Here is a 21,817-nt window from a genome sequence, read left to right on the forward strand (position 1 = left end):
GATCTGGGATGAATCTTGGCTCAGAACTCCCTAACTAGCTGTGTGACCCTGGGCAAGTGTCCGAGTCTCAGTTTTCTCATGTATAAAATGGGGGATAATAAGTATCCCTACTTCATAGAGTTTTGAGATTCAATAAGATAATATATAAAGTGCTTTGTATTCCTAGCACACAAAAAATGCTCAATAAATGTAAGCTATTATTATTATTTAATCCAAAGCATAATCTGTGCTAATTTACTTTGAAAGGCACTCGTAATTCTCAGTTCAAAACAGAGAGAAAGAAATAGGATCCTCAGCTCTTGTTTATACCTACCAGTATGCAAGCACTGCCTGTGTAGTCACAGAGCTACCCGTTAGCTTTTCCAAGAGCTCCTTCCCTTCCCTGAACCACAGTTTCTCCATCTTTAAGAACCTCCCAGCTCTACTGTCAATGTTATCTATAATTATGTGGATCCTCAACAGCTGGTTACTAAGAGAGATGCCAGAACCAGACCTCAAAAATCCAGCGTGGAAAAGAAGAGCCAGGAGTTGGGACAGGCCAAGGCAACTCCACCAACTTGAAACACTGATGGCTGCACTCAACATTCATTGCTGTCGGTGGGTTTGACTCTGAATCAACTCACTGATCAATGAATGCAAACTGCGGACCAAACAACCCAAGGGAAGGAAAATCGTGTGTAGAGAATCACCCCAAGTGTATCAGCTACTGTGCTGGGTGGGAGCTGCTGCTGTCTCCAATGTACTGGCTAAAGGCTTTGGTTCTAATACAGAGTAAGCCCTCTAAATTCCTAATATTTTTCTTCCCCCCCACCTTTATCTTTTTAAAAAAACAATGTTCTAGAATTAAGGAAATATTTTATAGAAAGAATAAACATCATACCATATTTTAAAAAACAATGTTTCATAATTTTTAAATTAAAAAGAATCACATGCTCATTATTTAAAATTCAAATAAGAAATAAAAACTGAAAATCCCTTTCCTCATCATCTGCAATCATTTCCTCAATGGAAATCACCTATAACTATAATAAATCAGTTTAATAACTTGTTTAAAATAATAAATATAATTATAACAAACTATTTATTGTATTATCTATCATTAAAAGGATAAGTATAAGTAAACTAAATATTTTATTTCCTTAAAGACCTTTATCCATGAACATATAAATAGATACATACCACAACTTTGTGGTTTTTTGGAGCATGGCTTAAAACAAAAGCTACCTCATTTTATTTTATTTTATTTTATTTTATTTTTTATTTTTTTGGCTGCACTGCATGCCTTGCAGGATTCTCAGTTCCCTGACCAGGGACTGAACCCAGGCCACAGCAGTGGAAGCCCAGAATCCTAACCACTAGGCCAGCAGGGAACTCCCCAAAACTACCTCATTGTATACTTACTCCCACACAATCTGCTTTTTCACTCAGATATACATTACAGATAGCCTTCCACAACAATCTTGTTATATTGTTATATTAACTATACAGTTATATGCCTTAGTATGAACACCCTGGTTATTATTGTTCAAATATATTTAAATATTCTCTTTTGACCAAAACTATAAGGTCCATTCATTCTGACCTTTGCAACCCACATCCCTCAATTAAGAGAAAAAAACAAATGAGATGGGAGATTCACTTCATTTCTCTTAGCAAAAATTTAAATGTAGTATCGACTCTCTGAATCCTTTAAAATAAGATAAACCACTAAATCTTTCATGATAATGACAGGAAAACAAATGCCTTGGTCATGAATAATTTATCATACACATAAGTCTGAGATAGAAACAGATTCTCATAGCAAAAGTCAAATTAAATAAGGCAGCAGGAGAAGAGGCTTGTCAACTTAGCCTTCTGAAATTTTTTTTCTCAGGGGTAGGAAGGAAGGTGAAGTGCAGGTGTAGTGAGACAAGAACTAAAAAGACAAATCAAAGCCAAAAGAAAAATGCGAAAAATAATGAGAATTGGGACTTCCCTGGTGGCGTGGTGGTTAAGAATCCACCGGCCAATGCAGGGGACACAGGTTCAGGCCCTGGTCCAGGAAGATCCCACACGTCACAGAGCAACTAAGCCCATGCGCCACAACTACTGAGCCCGCGTGCCACAACTACTGAATCCCGCACGCCTAGAGCCCGTGCTCCGCAACAAGAGAAGCCATCGCAATGAGAAGCCCGCGCATCGCAGCGAAGAGTAGCCCCCACTCTCTGCAACTGGAGAAAGCCCGTGCACAGCAACAAAGACTCAACGCAGGCATGCATGCATGCATAAATTTATTTATTTATTTATTTATTTATGTATGTATTTTTTAAAAATGATGAGAATTCAGGAAAAATATGGGGTTCAGGCCAGTGTTTCCCAAACCTGGTTGTACATCAGAATCATCTAGAGTTGCTTTTAAAAATGCAGGTTCCTGAGTTCTACCCCAGATCAGAGGTAGGGCCCTACGATCCGTATTTTATTATAACAAGTTCACCAGGTATTTAGAGCCACCGAAGGCTGGTTTGAAGCAAAGCCAAGCCCAGCAACTTAACACTGGATTCTGACCACCACACTTCATGCCATCCACTTCTCAACTATTGCCCAAACTTCTGTGTCACCATCTGATACTGCCACTAGTCTTCTGAGTACAGAAAAATATAGCCATACTTATGTTGCTATTGAGTAACTCTCTACAGAGTGAATAAAAGTTGGCACCATGTTGTGGCAGCCAAACACATCAAATTGTGTCTGATGTTTTATAGAAACAGATGCACTTCAGTTTATGTTCTCTCAAAAACTAAAAACTACCTAAAGAACCTAATGAATGGGACCTTCCCTGGTGGTCCAGTGGTTAAGAATCCGACTTACAACACAGGGGACACAGCTTCGATCCCTGGTCAGGGAACTAAGATCCCACATGCCGCAGGGCAACTAATCCCGCGCTCCACAACTACTAAGCCTGCATGCCACGACTAGAGAGACTGTATGGTGCAACTACTGAACCCTCATGCCACAACTAGACAGCCCACGTGCCGCAACTACTGAGCCCATGCTCTGGAGCCCGTGCGCCACAACGAAAGATCCCGCATGCCGCAACGAGGATCCCACATGCCGCAACTAAGACCCGACGCAGCCAAAGTAAATAAAATAAATTTAAAAAAAAAGAAAGAAAGCAGCCATTAGAGTTTCGTTTAAAAAAAAAAGAACATGGGGCTTCCCTGGTGGCGCAGTGGTTGAGAATCTGCCTGCTAATGCAGGAGACACGGGTTCGAGCCCTGGTCTGGGAAGATCCCACATGCCACGGAGCAGCTGGGCCCGTGAGCCACAGCTGCTGAGCCTGCGCGTCTGGAGCCTGTGCCCCGCAACGGGAGGGGCCGCGATAGTGAAAGGCCCGCGCACCGCGATGAAGAGCGGTCCCCGCACCGCGATGAAGAGTGGCCCCCACTTGCCGCAACTAGAGAAAGCCCTCGCACGAACCGAAGACCCAGCACAGCCAAAAATAAATAAATAAATAAATAAATAATCTTCCCAAAGGCGTGACTCTCTCTCTGAGTTCGTCTGTGAGTCTTTCCGCATGTACTTGGCTCTTCCAATAAACTTTAAAAAAAAAAAAAAAAAAAAAAAAAAAAAAGAACATAATGAATGAACAAGGTTAAATTCAGATGACTGTCCCACCCAAGAAGCCTTTATAGAAATCAAAAACTTTTCTTTCTTTCATACTGGTGGACACATAGGAGGTAATTCACATATTGCTCTTTTTCAGGATGCCATGCATCCTATAGGTATTTATTTTCAACTACCAATTATTTCCAAATTTCTGAAAACATTAGAAAAGAATGTCTGACAAGACTTCCCTGGTGGCACAGTGGTTAAGAATCCGCCTGCCGATGCAGGGGACATGGGTTCGAGCCCTGGTCCGGGAAGATCCCACATGCCACGGAGCAACTAAGCCCATGTGCACCACAACTACCGAGCCTGCGCTCTGGAGCCCGTGAGCCACAACTGCTGAAGCCCGCACACCTAGAGCCCATGCTCTGCAACAAGAGAGGACACCGCAGTGAGAAGCCCACGCACCGCAACAAGGAGTGTCCCCCACTCGCCACAACTGGAGAAGGCCTGCGCACAGCAACAAAGACCCAACGCAGCCAAAAAAATAAAAAGAATGTCTGACATGTTCTTTGAAAAATGTACAACTAAACAAGCATGCCATTTATTTACCCAGAGAATCAGTAGTCTCTATATATGCCAATGAAAAAATTACATATTTTAGCCACCAAAATCCTCTATAGTTTCTATTGGATAAAACTAAGTGCTACAGGAAGGGAGAAATTATGTGAGTTTGAGGGTGTTTCCTGCAGACGGGACTTGTAAATAAATACCTGCAACAGAGAAAATATGTGGCATGTATAGTGGACAAGAGCAGAATAGTTCAGAGATTGTTTGGGTGCACTGAAAAAGTAAAAGGACAAATTACAGACAGTCTTGTGAGCCAGGCAGAAAAGTTTAGAATTAGTGCAACAGGAAGCCACTTTAAATGGTTAGCTCTGCAAGGAGATAATGAAAGCAAGACTTTGGGAAGATTCACCAAGCAGATGAAGTAGGAGGAAGGAAGGAGAGATCTGAGACAAAAAGAAATAGAAATCTGTTGCGCAAAAGAGCTAAGCTAAAAGGGAGGCAGCAGGAATAGACAGAATGAAAAGGATATCTCAAAAAGGCATTTTAGCTTTTGGTTTTGGTTGCTTTTTGTTTTTCAAATAGATTTTTTTTTGGGGGGGTACTACGTAGTTACTGAAAAACTCATACAAAAGAGAAAACTAAAGTCCACCAGTTGCCCCCCCGCATCATTCTGTTCAGTGTATTATTCTTCCAGATATTTCAGAGATATTTAAAATATTAATATATGTATTTATATTTAGAGAAAATATCACAAATTACACATAATTTTCCGTAACCTTTTTTCACTTAAAACATTGTGGCCGTCTTTCCAGGTCAAAGGATTAGAGCCATCTTGTAACTGGCTCAAACAGAAAAGATAGTGACGAAGTTCAAACAGACTGGAAGCAAATATGTTAACAGTTGAAATCTCCAAGTTGTAGAATTAAAGGTGATTTTTAAGTTTATCATTTACAACTCATCTATATCTTCCAAGTGTTTGGCAATAAATATGAACTATTTCTACAATTAAGAAAAATTATTTAAATGCCTTTTTTTAAAAAGCAAAGATTTCTTTTAGGTGCAAGATCTACCTATGTTTGGCTGAAAAGCATATGGAAGAATCCACAGAGGGAAAGGAAGAAAAGACGGGCTATTTTTATTAAGAAAGGGTGCCTGTAGAAAGCACAGCTGCAGGGACAGTGGAAAGTAAAGGGCTCCAGGTCCATGGTTGAAGTGGTCACTTTGGAAGACAGACACATCAGCCTCAGAGAATGAAAATTACAAAGCAAATTCCAGCCTACTTCTGTTCTCCTCTCAGGCTGTATCTCAATAGGATCCAACTGGGTGATCCCAAATCTTGCAAGGGGCCTGCCATGGAATAGTCATTCCATAAATGGTTGCCAAATGAATTCCCTTATGTTTTATGACACAATTATGTTTATAACTTATGAAACTCCTTGAAGTAAGCATAGGATACCTTCAAACCATCTGTGCCATAAAGTACAGTTCCAACGCAGGTATAATTTTAATATCTACCAGATATCAGGACAAAGCTATCTTGATTATACTTGCTATAGAACCCCTGAATTTACACTGTAGCCCAACTTCCCCTCCTACTCTTCAGACTAACTAAATCTACTGAAAAATACATGCACAATCAATCAAAATCACATGCCCCTTTCTCTTCTCTTCCCAGTACAGTGGGTCCTCCGTATCCAAGATGTGGAGGACCAACGATACTGCACCATTTTATATAAGGGACTTGAGCATCCTCGGATTCTGGTGTCCAAGGAGGATCCTGGAATCAATTCCTGTGGATACCGAGGGACAACTGTAAATAGCTGAGGCAAAACAGTAGAGTAAAAAAGAAATAAATGGTTTGGGATAGTATGGAGTTAGAAAACCTGAATTTAATTCCAATTTCTACCATGGTTATGTGTTCTTGGACAAGTGAGTCACCTCTTAAGCCTTAATTCTCCATGAAAAGAGACTAAGTATACCTCTCCTATCTTAACAGTATTGTTGTGAGGCCTCAGAGAGAGCACAGTGAAAAAATGTGCTGCAAACAGCACACAGCAGTACAGCCCAATGCATCCTGGTCTTTGACGGTACTACTCCATGGCTTATCCCCACTTTTAGTAGATAAGATTCCCTCACTCCCCAAACTCTCACCTACTTGTCAACCAGAAGCACGTATTTGCAAGATGTCTAGCTGAGGTTATTAATCTATAACCTGGGGCTGAATGCAGGCATTTTTCTGTATATATGTGTCACCAGCATAGACAGTCCATCAGAGCCACAATCTATTTATTTAGGTCTTTGTAAACTTCTCTCAGAAATATTTTAGTTTTTAGTGTACAAATCTTATACTTCTTTTGTTAAATTTATTCCTAAGTATTTTATTCTTTTGATGCAATCGTGAATGGAATTGTTTTCTCACTTTCATTTTTGGACCGTTGCTAGCTATAAAAATACAACTGATTTTTGTATATTGATCTGGTATCCTGTGACCTTGCTAAACTCAATTAGTTCTACTTGTTTTGCGTTTTTTTTTGTGTGAATTATTTAGGATTATATATAGGATTATGTCACCTATGAATAAAAACAGTTTTAAGACATCCAATTTAGATGCCTTCCTCCCTAACCCCCACATTACTGTACTAGCTAGAACCTCCAGTGAATGTTGAAAAGAAGTAGTAAGAGCACATTCTTACCTACCTTATTCCCAATCTTAGGGGAAAGGTACTTATATTTACCCAATTAAGTATTATGTTAGCTTTAGGCTCTTCATAGATGCCCTTGGTCAAATTGCAGAAGTTGCCTTCTATTCCTAGTTTGTTGGGAGATTTTGATCATGAATGGGTATTGAATTTTGTCAAATGTTTTTCCTGTGTCTTACTCAGATGATCATGTGGGGCTTTTTAACCTTTATTTTATTAGACTTATTTTATGGCCCAGAATACTCTTAGAGACTGTTTCATGTGTACTTGAAAAGAATGTATATTCTGCATGGAGTATTCAATAAACGTGAGCTATGGTAAGTTGGTTGATTACTTCTCAATTTGTTATAAGCCTATGGTTATTGTTGATAGTTTTATTCAGCTTTACAGTTGCTTTTTGGGGACAGGCTGTGTTGACCTGCTCACTCACTCATGCCAGAAATGGATCTCCTCCTCAGATATGTTTTTACAAATCTCACAAGTGATAAAATCCTAATCTTGGTGAAGCCAAACAGCTAGTCTGAATTCCAGTCTATTTTCCTGAAATCAGACCCAAGTACCATAACAAACTGCTCAAATACAACTCAATCCCAAAATACACTTAGGAGGAAAAACTTCCTGAGGAAGGCAGAGGAATAAAGTCACTCTGGAATATTGGAATGATTTTCAAATCCCAAAGGCAACAATACAAAAACTTGAATATCAAAGATTTATCTTCAGTTTCCACTACCAAAAGCCCTAACTGTTGGAGTCACTAGTACCTTCTATGTGTGTATACAATCTGAACCAGCCCCAGAGCCAATCATGGCTAGGGTGAGAGTACCTGGACAGCCTCAGATCTTGTCACCAGGTAGGTACTCAAATAGGTGTTATGCAGTGAGGTACACTGAGGGCTACAAGCGGCCCTGGCCACTGCAATTAAGCCATCAGCACGCTTATAACTCCCAGCCAATAACTGAGTGGTTTGAAAGTATCTTTTCTACTTGCCAAACTTCAAGCATCACCTAATGCCTGGATTTTCACTGCAGTTGCCAGATCCCCATCCTTTCCCACCCCAGGGCTAGCAAATAATTCCTAATCAACCATGCCCCTGAATTTGCCCTACCTTTGCACTATCCCTCAAATACCGGACTTAATGAGGAGTGTCTACAATCTCCATGCTACCTGTTTCCTGACTGAAACTATCATATCAGAAAATTTGTCTGCTCTATTAATATTCTCCTTAGAATGCACCTGCAGCTTCTACTGAATAGTCAGTGGCCATAGCCCCAGGTAAATGGATATCTGGACACCAAGCTGGGTTTATGCTCTTTCCTGAGTATTTAAGATTTGAACACAAATGCTTCAGTTAGTCTGTGTTGAGCATGGGTGCTGGAAAGACATGACAAGGCAGGGCAAATCAGGGGTAGTCATCTTCCATCATGGACACAGAAGCAAAGAGTATCAGTCTGAACAAGAAGTGAAATATGAAACAGAAGCACCAGAGAAGCAGAGATAAGCCTCCACAAAGAGATGGGAAAGAAATCCTGGTCTTGCTCCTTCATGAAATCCAACTGAATGCTCCCTCCTTGGGCCCCAAGAGAAACCCTGTATTTTCCACCAATGTCCCCATTTTAAACTAGCTTAAGGAGAGTGTCTTTCTTACAATTTAACTACTTGAGTCAACACCTCTGGTTTTCCTCCCTTGCTACCAGTCTATATTTCCCAGGCACCAGCACTGTGCACACACTTTCGTGTGTTACTTCACCATAATACACCTCCCTGTGTTCAACTCATGTTTTTCTGACTATGCCAAGTTTCTTTACAAACCTCTAAGACTAGATCATATTCTCAAAGCTCTAAAGTTTTCTTTGGCTATGATGAACAGGGAATGAAAGGCAGTGTGGTCTTAACCTTTTAGCCTTAGCTTCTCATCTGGGAACTACCACCTACTACATCGGGTTGTGATGGGGATTATATAAGGTGAGAATAAAGTGCTTAGCACGGCATCTGACATATGGCAAGCCCCACTAAAGGTAGCTCTTTTCTATAATAGCTTGATTAAACTTGTACATACTGAACAATAGGTAAAAATCATATCACTAATATTTAGGATCTAAATGGCACCAAGTATATCAAGAAAACTAATCAAGAGTAATTCCTGCCAGGCAGCAATCTTTTCACATGACAGCACTACATCACTAACATGTGAGCAGCCGTATCAACTCCCAATCAACATCTATTTCTTCCAAACTTGTTTCTAGTTCCACTGTACTTTTGAAGCTTTTCAAATTACCCTGTTACCTTTCATCTGCATTTGTAGGATCATTTCCACTAATTTACCAATGTTGCTTTTGAGGTTTGTTTGCTCGGTGATATTTTTATCCAAGGTATTTCAAAAGAGAAAACAAAGGTCAGAGGTTGAAACTAACTGGTCAGACTTAACTTATAAAACTTGAGAATATATTTTTGGTGAAAGATAATTAAGGGTCAAAATTATCATGATTAGGAAAGGGTGACTAAGGTATTTTAATTTTAAGTTTTTGTCTAACAAAATCTCTCACAAAGAGAAAGAGAGACAGAGAGAAACAAAGGGACAGAGACTAGATTTCACAGTTAAGATTATCTTGATGAAAATGATGTTTAGGGCCTGGCTTTTATTGCATCTTAGTTATGTTGAAAAATTCTTGGACAACTGAGATGCTGAATAATGCACACACGAAAAAAAATCAACAAAAATCCCAGCACAAAATCATTACATAAAGGATTTTACTTCCTTCTCGATTACCCTTCAACATAAGGAAAAACAATTCCTAGAAGAATCATTTGTTGTTAGACTCACGTAACAAATAATTCTGTCAATAGAACTGATCACATGAGTAGTAATTCTATCAACAGTATTAGAGCCATTATCATAAACATCTGCGCATACATAGTGAAGACACACATTCACACACACAATGGTGAGATTTTGCTTTAAGTCACAGAAGACATACATTTTTTCTATTTCACACCTAGCTCCAAAGGCCCATTGCACTGAGCCTTCTTCTAGCTAGCCTGTGGCTGTTTTCTACCTTCTCCTCCTCCTTCCCAATCTTTTAGCCCCATGATTCTCAAGGTATGAATTTAAAGGATCCTCATGGTATATTAATCCAACTTTCATCCATCTTATGAGGGACTGATGTTCAGTTCATGTCTACTTATGAATAAAGGCTATAAGTAACTTGTTAATGGACTGTCAATAAAATTTGGTGTTTATAAACTAAAAGTAACAAGAGACTCTTTAGCATTCTACTAATAAGCCTGGCTGTCACAAAATGGGTGGCAATGGTGCAAAGATCCTACTGCAAACACACACATAAAATCAACTGGAAATCTTGCCGTTCTCTGAACTCCATTATCACTGTTGAGGGAATTAGTGGTAGTTTTCAATTACTGTTATTCTTGCTTTTTAATCTTCATTATGACTCATTCAGCATCACTGTTTTCAAATTAGTTTGATACATGCTGTGTATCATAGTACACCAACAGTATGCTTATTTAAAAATTTTCTAGTACTGTAATTAGACTTCGACATGTATATGCCATGTTTCAAATATGAACCATACCTCAATTGCTAATGCACATTTATCATCCTCCCTCCAAATTTATTTGCACGTAATAGTCCACTGTCAATGAATTTTCAACTGGAAAGCAGGAATAGGAAGGTTAAGTAGATAATGGGGTCCTGCCTAAGTCAGCTGTGTTCCTAACCTACATAAGTCACTGAGGTCAAAAAAGTTGGCATCCATTGCCATAATCAAGCAAGCTGCAACAGGCTGCCAGGTCACTCTGCTTCCAGCCTAGTTGTCCTCCCAAACCTTTTCTCTTCTTAACTACTTCAGGGAGCATTAGAAACTCACCCCACCCATCATCTTTTAACTTTCACAGCCTGATAATTCTATTCATAGCTTCTTAGAATCTTACATCCCCTTAAACGACCTTCTTCCTTCACTACTATCTTAAACAAATCCTCGTTCAGGAAAATTTCTGTTCTCCCAATTTCCATTTTTATAAGGGAAACCCACACTTCGACTATAACATTCACAAAAACTCTTCTTCACGCCCAAGGAAAGAAGTCTCAGACCCAAGGGACAGCAGGGAGCTATTGATGCCTCTTCTTGCAGTGTCCTTGGAAGTAGATTATCAGCTCTTGGATATAAGAGCACATCCTTCTTGCCCCGACTCCCCAAACTCAGATCTCTTTGCATTAACGGTCAGCTCTATCACCTTTCCCCCCCATCCCCCAATATTCAAAAAAAAAGCAACTGGATAGCCACTGAATAAGCCAAGATTTTGAAGTTTGAGAGGCAATGGAAGGAAGGCAGCAGAATGGATTCCCATATAATATTAATTAGAGTTTCCAAACATGCTCTTAGAATGAGCTAAAGGCTCACTCCGTCTCTCATATCTTGAGGGCTAGCAGTATTACTTTTCAGAAAATCTTGGTTTTCTGTTCCGTTTAATTATGAGTTTTACAAGCATTGTTTTCCGTTTTTCGGTCTGATTGCTTGCTCTTGGCCCTTCAGTTAGGGCCTGTTGCCACCTAGTGGACTAAGTGGGAATAAATGCCAATACATCATCACAGCCTCCCACCACTGTGCTCTCAGAAGAGACCACTAGATGGAGACTTCAAATTTGAAGCAGAAGGAGAGTGCCTAAACCTATCTAGAAAACCAGTTAGTTGGTGTAAGACTACACAAAAAACTAATAAAAACTCACACAAGTAAAAGCGAACATGTCCAAAATGACACTGAGGTTAAGGATATAGGCTTTGACTCTTTTGAACATAATCACAAAAATCTACAATAAATATTACCAAGTTGAATTACCAAGACTCCACGTTCCCAATGCAGAGGGCCCAGTTTCGATCCCTGGGCAGAGAACTAGATCCCACATGCGTGCTGCAACTAAGAGTTCACATGCCACAACTAAGGAGCCCACCTGCTGCAACTAAAACCCAGTGCAACCAAATAAATAAATAAATAATTTTTTAAATCCACAGTTTTTGAAACATACATAACTTAAAACAAAACAAAACAAACAAACAAAAAAAAACAATGTGGCATAGAGACAGACATATAGACAAAAGAAACAGAACAGCAAGCCCTGAAATAAGCCCTCACCTATATGGTCAATGACTGTCAACAAGGTTGCCAAGACTATTCAATGAGGAAAGGACCATCTTTTCAACAAACAGTGACGGCAAAACTGAATATCCACATGCAAAAGGATGAATGTGAACGTCATCGTATACCATATTATACAAAAAATAACTCAAAATAGATCAAAGACCTAAATGTAAGACATAAAACTTTTAGAGGAAAACAAAGGGGAAAAGCTTCCTGGCATTGGATTTGGCAATGATTTCTTGGCTATGACACCAAGGGCACAGACAACAAAAGAAAAAATAAGTAAATTGTACTACATCAAAATTTAAAACATCTGTATATGAAAGGACACAATCAACAGTGAAAAGGCAATCATAAATTGGGAGAAAATATTTGCAAATCATATATCTGATAAGGGGTAATATCCATAATATATAAAGAAATCTTAAAACTAAAAAAACAAAAAACAAAATAACAACAACAAAAAACCTGATTAAAAGATGGACAAAAGACTTAAATAGGTACTTCTCCAAAGATGATATACAAATGGCCAATAAGCACATGAAAATACATTCAACAGAATTAATCATTAGGGAAATACAAATCAAAACCACAATGAGATACTATTGGGTGTGTGTGATACTATCAAAAACACAGAAAATAGGAGGATGCAGAAAAATCAGAACGCTTGTACACTGCTGCATGGGATTGTAAAATGATATAGCCACTGTGGAAAACAGTATGGTGGTTCCTCAAAAAATTAAAAATAGAATTACCATATGATCCAGCAATTCCAGTTCTGGCTATATACCCAAAAGAACTGAAAATAGGGACTTGAAGAGCTATTTGTACACTCCATATTCATAGCAACATTATTCACAACATCACAATAGCTAAAAGCTATAAGCAACCCAAGTATCCATCAACAGATGTATGGATAGACAAAATGTGGTACATAACAAACAATGGAATATTAGTCCATCTCAAAAAGGAAGGAAATTCTGACATGCTACAACATGGATCAACCTTGAAAACAGTATGGTAAGTGAAAGAAGTCAGCCACAAAGGGACAAATACAGCATGACTCCACTTATATGAGATACCTAAATTAGCCAAATTCATAGAGACAGAAAGTAGAATGGTGGGTGCCAGACTCTGGAGAATGGGGAAATACTGTTAATGGTTACAGGTTCATTTTTGCAAGATAGAAAGAGTTCTGTGGATGGATGGTGGTGATGGTTTCATAACAATACTAGTGTGGTACTTAACGGCACTAAACTGTACACTTAAAAAATGGTTAAGATAATAAATGTTTTGGTCTGTATATTTCACCACAATTTTAAAAAATAAATAATAAGAAAAAAACTATCGCTAACATCATACTTGATAGTGAAATATTGAACTCTTTCCCTCTAAGATCAAAAACAAGAATGTCATCCTCAACATTTTTATCTACTATTGGAATGCAAATCTTAGCCAATGCCATAAGGTAAGAAAACTAAAAGTCATAAACATTAAAAAGGAAGAAGTAAAATTGTCTTTATTCATAGCTGTACACATAAAAAGTCCCAAAGAATTTATTTTTAAAAGTTACTAGAACTAGTAAACAAATTTAACAATGTTGTATGATACAATCTCAATATACAAAAAAAACGGTATTTCTATATACTAGCAACAAACAATTGGAAAATAAAATTTTAAAATAATACCATTTACTACAGCATTAAAAAACCATATTACTTAGGGATAAATTTAAAGAAAGATGCACAAGATCTCAACACTAATCTTTTAAAAACATCACTGAGAAAAAATAAAGGAGTTCTAAATAAGTGGGAAAATATACTGCATTCATAGATTAGAAGACTCAATTCTAAAATGACAACTCATTTGAATGACAACTCAATGAAATCCAATCAAATCCCAGCAGGCTTTTCACTAAAAAAAAAAAAAAATTTTTTTTGATGAGCTGATTCTAAAATGTAAAACGAAATTAAAACAAAACCAAACAAAACCCTAGAATAGCCAAAACAGCTAAAACAACTTTGAAAAGGAAGAATGGAGTTGGAGGACTAACACCAGCCGATTTCAAGATTTACTATACAACTATAGTATTCAAAACATTGTGGTATTAGTGAACACATAAGTAGGTTAATGGAAGAAAACAGAGTCTACAAGTAGATCATACATATAAAGATCAAATTATTTTTCAGCAAGTGCATCAAAAATTCAATGAGGAAAGTCTTGTTGTCGACAAATAGTGCTGAAACAAATAAATATTCACATAAAAAGACTTTGATTCCTATCTTACACCATACAAAAAAAATTAACTTGAATAAAGCTAAACCATAAAGTTTCTAGTAGAAAACATAGACTAATACCTTTGCAACCTCAGGTTAGGCCAAGATTTCTTAGGGAGGATACAGAAAGAATTAATCATAAAAGAAAAAATTAATAAATAGAACTTCAAAAAAATGTAAAACTTCTGCTAATCAAAAACCATGTCAGGGCTTCCCTGGTGGCACAGTGGTTGAGAATCTGCCTGCTAATGCAAGGGGACACGGGTTCGAGCCCTGGTCTGGGAAGATCCCACATGCTGCGGAGCAACTAGGCCCATGAGCCACAACTACTGAGCCTGCGCGTCTGGAGCCTGTGCTCCGCAACAACAGAGGCCACGATAGTGAGAGGCCCACGCACCGCAATGAAGAGTGGCCCCCGCTTGCTGCAACTAGAGAAAGCCCTCGCACAGAAACGAAGACCCAACACAGCCAAAAATAAATAAATAAATAATTGATTAATTTAAAAAAAATCATGTCAATAAAGTAGAAGAGAAAGCCACAGATTGGGAGAAAATATTCACAACATATATATATGATGAAGGACTTGTATCATAATAAAAAATATCCACAACTCAATAACAGGACAAAGAACACAATTTTTTTTAATTATCAAAAGACTTTGAATAGACACTTCTAAAAGACAAAATATGAATGGCCAATAAGCGTATGAAAAGATAATCAATATAAATAGTCATCAGGGAAATGTAAATTAAAGCCACATCAGGGGGCTTCCCTGGTGGCGCAGTGGTTGAGAATCTGCCTGCCAATGCAGGGGACATGGATTCAAGCCCTGGTCTGGGAAGATCCCACATGCCATGGAGTAACTAGGCCTATGAGCCACAATTACTGAGCCTGCACATCTGGAGCTTGTGCTCCGCAGCAAGAGAGGCCGCGATAAGGAGAGGCCCGCGCACCGCGATGAAGAGTGTGGCCCCCACTTGCCGCAACTAGAGAAAGCCCTCGCACAGAAACGAAGACCCAACACATCCATAAAATAAATAAATAAATAAATAAGAGATTAACCAAAATGGCAGAGTAGAAGGACGTGCTCTCACTCCCTCTGGCGAGAACACCAGAATCACAACTGGCTGCTGGACAATCATCGACAGGAAGACACTGGACTTCACCAAGGAGGATACCCCACGTCCAAGGACAGAGGAGAAGCCACCGTGAGACGGTAGGAGGGGCGCAATCAGAGTAAAATCAAATCCCATAACTGCTGGGTGGGTGACTCACAGACTGGCGAACACTTATACCACAGAAGTCCACTCACTGGAGTGAAGGTTCTGAGCCCCACGTCAGGCTTCCCAACCTGGGGGTCTGGCAACGGGAGGAGGAATTCCTAGAGAATCAGACTTTGAAGCCTAGTGGGAATTGATTGCAGGACTTCGACAGGACTGGGGGAAACAGAGACCCCACTCTTGGAGGGCACACACAGGATAGTGTGCGCATCGAGACCCAGGGGAAGGAGCAGTGACCCTGGGGGAGACTGAACCAGACCTAACTGCTAGTGTTGGAGGGTCTCCTGCAGAGGCGGGGGCTGGCTCTGTTTCACGGTGGGGACAAGGACACTGGGAGCGGAGGTTCTGGGAAGTACTCCTTCGCATGAGCCCTCCTAGAGTTTGCCATTAGCCCCACCAAAGAGCCCAGGTAGGCTCCAGTGTGGGGTTGCCTCAGGCAAAACAACCAACAGGGAGGGAACCCAGCCCCACCCATCAACAGTCAACTGGATTAAAGTTTTACGGAGCTCTGACTGCCACAGCAATAGTCAGCTTTACCCACCACCAGAGCCTCCCATCAAGCCTCTTAGACAGCCTCAACCACCAGAGGGCAGACAGCAGAAGCAAGAAAAACTGCAATCCTGCAGCCTGTGGAACAAAAACCACATTTACAGAAAGACAGACAAGATGAAAAGACAGAGGGCTATATACCAGATGAAGGAACAAGAAAAAACCCCAGAAAAACAACTAAATGAAGTGGAGATAGGCAACCTTCCAGAAAAAGAATTCAGAATAATGATAGTGAAGATGATCCAAGACCTCGGAATAAGAATGGAGGCGGGGGCTTCCCTGGTGGCGCAGTGGTTGAGAGTCTGCCTGCTAATGCAGGGGACACGGGTTCGAGCCCTGGTCTGGGAAGATCCCACATGCCGCAAAGCAGCTGGGCCCGTGAGCCGCAATTACTGAGCCTGCGCGTCTGGAGCCTCTGCTCCGCAACAAGAGAGGCCACGACGGTGAGAGGTCCGTGCACAGCGATGAAGAGTGGCCCCCACTTGCCGCAGCTGGAGAAAGCCCTCGCACAGAAACGAAGACCCAACACAGCCATAAATTAAAAATAAATAAATAAAAAATTAAAAAAAAAAAAAAAAAGAATGGAGGCAAAGATTGAGAAGATGCAAGAAATGATTAACACGGACCTAGAAGAATTAAAGAACAAACAAACAGAGAAGACCAATACAATAACTGAAATGAAAACTACACTAGAAGGAATCAATAGCAGAATAACTGAGGCAGAAGAACGGATAAGTGACTTGGAAGACAGAATGGTGGAATTCACTGCTGCGGAACAGAATAAAGAAAAAAGAATGAAAAGAAATGAAGACAGCCTAAGAGACCTCTGGGACAACATTAAACACAACAACATTCGCATTATAGGGGTCCCAGAAGGAGAAGAGAGAGAGAAAGGACCAGAGAAAATATTTGAAGAGATTATAGTCAAAAACTTCCCTAACATGGGAAAGGAAATAGCCACCCAAGTCCAGGAAGCACAGAGAGTCCCATACAGGATAAACCCAAGGAGAAACACGCCGAGACACATAGTAATCAAACTGGCAAAAATTAAAGACAAAGAAAAATTATTGAAAGCAGCAAGGGAAAAACGACAAATAACATACAAGGGAACTCCCATAAGGTTAACAGCTGATTTCTCAGCAGAAACTCTACAAGCCAGAAGGGAGTGGCATGATATACTTAAAGTGATGAAAGGGAAGAACCTACAACCAAGATTACTCTACCCAGCAAGGATCTCATTTAGATTTGATGGAGAAATCAAAAGCTTTACAGACAAGCAAAAGCTAAGAGAATTCAGCACCACCAAACCAGCTCTACAACAAATGCTAAAGGAACTTCTCTAAGTGGGAAACACAAGAGAAGAAAAGGACCTACAAAAAAAACCCCAAAACAATTAAGAAAATGGTCATAGGAACATACATATCGATAATTACCTTAAACGTGAATGGATTAAATGCTCCAACCAAAAGACACAGGCTTGCTGAATGGATACAAAAACAAGATCCATATATATGCTATCTACAAGAGACCCACTTTAGACCTAGGGACGCATACAGACTGAAAGTGAGTGGATGGAAAAAGATAGTCCATGCAAATGGAAATCAAAAGAAAGCTGGAGTAGCTATACTCACATCAGATAAAATAGACTTTAAAATAAAGAATGTTACAAGAGACAAGGAAGGACACTACATAATGATCAAGGGATCAATCCAAGAAGAAGATATAACAATTATAAATATATATGCACCCAACATTGGAGCACCTCAATACATAAGGCAACTGCTAACAGCTATAAAAGAGGAAATTGACAGTAACACAATAATAGTGGGGGACTTTAACACCTCACTTACACCAATGGACAGATCATCCAAAATGAAAATAAATAAGGAAACAGAAGCTTTAAATGACACAATAGACCAGATAGATTTAATTGATATTTATAGGACATTCCATCCAAAAACAGCAGATTACACGTTCTTCTCAAGTGCACACGGAACATTCTTCAGGATAGATCACATCTTGGGTCACAAATCAAGCCTCAGTAAATTTAAGAAAATTGAAATCATATCAAGCATCTTTTCTGACCACAACGCTATGAGATTAGAAATGAATTACAGGGGAAAAAACGTAAAAAACACAAACACATGGAGGCTAAACAATATGTTACTAAATAACCAACAGATCACTGAAGAAATCAAAGAGGACATCAAAAAATACCTAGAGACAAATGACAATGAAAACACGATGACCCAAAAGCTATGGGATGCAGCAAAAGCAGTTCTAAGAGGGAAGTTTCTAGCTATACAAGCCTACCTCAAGAAACAAGAAAAATCTCAAGTAAACAATCTAACCTTACACCTAAAGAAACTAGAGAAAGAAGAACAAACAAAACCCAAAGTTAGCAGAAGGAAAGAAATCATAAAGATCAGACCAGAAATAAATGAAATAGAAACAAAGAAAACAATAGCAAAGCTCAATAAAACTAAAAGCTGGTTCTTTGAGAAGATAAAATTGATAAGCCATTAGCCAGACTCATCAAGAAAAAGAGGGAGAGGACTCAAATCAATATAATCAGAAATGAAAAAGGAGAAGTTACAACAGACACTACAAAAATACAAAGCATCCTAAGAGACTACTACAAGCAACTCTATGCCAATAAAATGGACAACCTGGAAAAAATGGACAAATTCTTAGAAAGGTATAACCTTCCAAGACTGAACCAGGAAGAAACAGAAAATATCAACAGACCAATCACAAGTAATGAAATTGAAACTGTGATTAAAAATCTTCCAACAAACAAAAGTCCAGGACCAGATGGCTTCACAGGTGAATTCTATCAAACATTTAGAGAAGAGCTAACACCTATCTTTCTCAAACTCTTCCAAAAAATTGCAGAGGAAGGAACACTCCCAAACTCATTCTATGAGGCCACCATCACCCTGATACCAAAACCAGACAAAGACACTACAAAAAAAGAAAATGACAGACCAATATCACTGATGAATATAGATGCAAAAATCCTCAACAAAATACTAGCAAACAGAATCCAACAACACATTAAAAGGATCATACACCACGATCAAGTGGGATTTATCCCAGGGATACAAGGATTCTTCAATATACGCAAATCAATCAATGTGATACACCATATTAACAAATTGAAGAATAAAAACCATATGATCATCTCAATAGATGCAGAAAAAGCTTTTGACAAAATTCAACACCCATTTATGATAAAAACTCTCCAGGAAGTGGGCATAGAGGGAACCTACCTCAACATAATAAAGGCCATATATGACAAACCCACAGCAAACATCATTCTCAATGGTGAAAAACTGAAAGCATTTCCTCTAAGATCAGGAACGAGACAAGGATGTCCACTCTCACCACTATTATTCAACATAGTTCTGGAAGTCCTAGCCACGACAATCAGAGAAGAAAAAGAAATAAAAGGAATACAAATTGGAAAAGAAGAAGTAAAACTGTCACTGTTTGCAGATGACATGATACTATACATAGAGAATCCTAAAACTGCCACCAGAAAACTGCTAGAGCTAATTAATGAATTTGGTAAAGTTGCAGGATACAAAATTAATGCACAGAAATCTCTTGCATTCCTATACACTAATGATGAAATATCTGAAAGAGAAATTATGGAAACACTCCCATTTACCACTGCAACAAAAAGAATAAAATACCTAGGAATAAACCTACCTAGGGAGACAAAAGACCTGTATGCAGAAAACTATAAGACACTGATGAAAGAAATTAAAGATGATACCAACAGATGGAGAGATATACCATGCTTTTGGATTGGAAGAATCAACATTGTGAAAATGAGGGCTTCCCTGGTGGCACAGGGGTTGAGATCTGCCTGCCAATGCAGGGCACACGGGTTCGAGCCCTGGTCTGGGAAGATCCCACATGCTGCGGAGCAACTAGGCCCGTGAGCCACAACTACTGAGCCTGCGCGTCTGGAGCCTGTGCTCCCAACAAGAGAGGCCACGATAGTGAGAGGCCCGCGCACCGCGATGAAGAGTGGCCCCCGCTTGCTACAACTAGAGAAAGCCCCCGCACAGAAACGAAGACCCAACGCAGCAAAAATAAATTAATTAATTAATTAATAACATTGTGAAAATGACTATACTACCCAAAGCAATCTACAGATTCAATGCAATCCCTATCAAATTACCAATAGCATGTTTTACGGAACTAGAACAAATCATCTTAAAATTTGTATGGAGACACAAAAGACCCCGAATAGCCAAAGCAGTCTTGAGGGAAAAAAATGGAGCTGGAGGAATCAGACTCCCTGACTTCAGACTATACTACAAAGCTACAGTAATCAAGACAATATGGTACTGGCACAAAAACAGAAACATAGATCAATGGAACAGGATAGAAAGCCCAGAGACAAACCCACGCACCTATGGTCAACTAATCTATGACAAAGGAGGCAAAGATATACAATGGAGAAAAGACAGTCTCTTCAATAAGTGGTGCTGGGAAAACTGGACAGCTACATGTAAAAGAACGAAATTAGAATACTCCCTAACACCATACACAAAAATAAACTCAAAATAGATTAGAGACCTAAATGTAAGACTGGACACTATAAAACTCTTAGAGGAAAACATAGGAAGAACACTCTTTGACATAAATCACAGAAAGATCTTTTTTGATCCACCTCCTAGAGTAATGGAAATAAAAACAAAAATAAACAAATGGGACCTAATGAAACTTCAAAGCTTTTGCACAGCAAAGGAAACCATAAACAAGATGAAAAGACAACCCTCAGAATGGGAGAAAATATTTGCAAACGAATCAACGGACAAAGGATTAATCTCCAAAATATATAAACAGCTCATTCAGCTCAATATTAAATAAACAAACACCCCAATCCAAAAATGGGCAGAAGATCTAAATAGACATTTCTCCAAAGAAGATATACAGACGGCCACGAAGCACATGAAAAGATGCTCAACATCAGTAATTATTAGAGAAATGCAAATCAAAACTACAATGAGGCATCACCTCACACCAGTTAGAATGGGGATCATCAGAAAATCTACAAACAACAAATGCTGGAGAGGGTGTGGAGAAAAGGGAACCCTATTGCACTGTTGGTGGGAATGTAAATTGATACAGCCACTGTGGAGAACAATATGGAGGTTCCTTAAAAAACTAAAAATAGAATTACCACATGACCCAGCAATCCCACTACTGGGCACATACCCAGTGAAAACCGTAATTCAAAAAGACACATGCACCCGAATGTTCATTGCAGCACTATTTACAATAGCCAGGTCATGGAAGCAACCTAAATGCCCATCGACAGACGAATGGATAAAGAAGTTGTGGTACATATATACAATGGAATATTACTCAGCCATAAAAAGGAATGAAATTGAGTCATTTGTTGAGACGCGGATGGATCTAGAGACTGTCATACAGAGTGAAGTAAGTCAGAAAGAGAAAAACAAATATCGTATATTAACGCATGTATGTGGAACCTAGAAAAATGGTACAGATGAACCGGGTTGCAGGGCAGAAGTTGAGACACAGATGTAGAGAACAAACGTATGGGCACCAAGGGGAGGAAAACTGTGGTGGGGTGGGTATGGTGGTGTGCTGAATTGGGCGATTGGGATTGATATGTATAAAGTGATGTGTATAAAATTGATGACTGATTAAAAAAAAAAAAGCAA

At 39.2% G+C, this 21,817-nt stretch overlaps 1 protein-coding gene and 1 long non-coding RNA gene across 3 annotated transcripts in view; one reads left to right on the forward strand and one right to left on the reverse strand.

The window, feature by feature from the left end:
* LOC102998685 (uncharacterized) overlaps positions 1-7,161 on the forward strand; it is a 38,211-nt gene extending 31,050 nt beyond the window's left edge. The window contains exon 3 of the long non-coding RNA XR_452203.2: positions 5,831-7,161. This is a non-coding gene — a long non-coding RNA (uncharacterized LOC102998685). The remainder of the gene's footprint in view (positions 1-5,830) is intronic.
* NR6A1 (nuclear receptor subfamily 6 group A member 1) overlaps positions 1-21,817 on the reverse strand; it is a 216,229-nt gene that overhangs the window by 153,050 nt on the left and 41,362 nt on the right. The window lies entirely within an intron of this gene.

Source organism: Balaenoptera acutorostrata, chromosome 6 (genome assembly GCF_949987535.1).
Source record: "Balaenoptera acutorostrata chromosome 6, mBalAcu1.1, whole genome shotgun sequence".
NCBI classification, from domain to species: Eukaryota; Metazoa; Chordata; class Mammalia; order Artiodactyla; family Balaenopteridae; genus Balaenoptera; species Balaenoptera acutorostrata.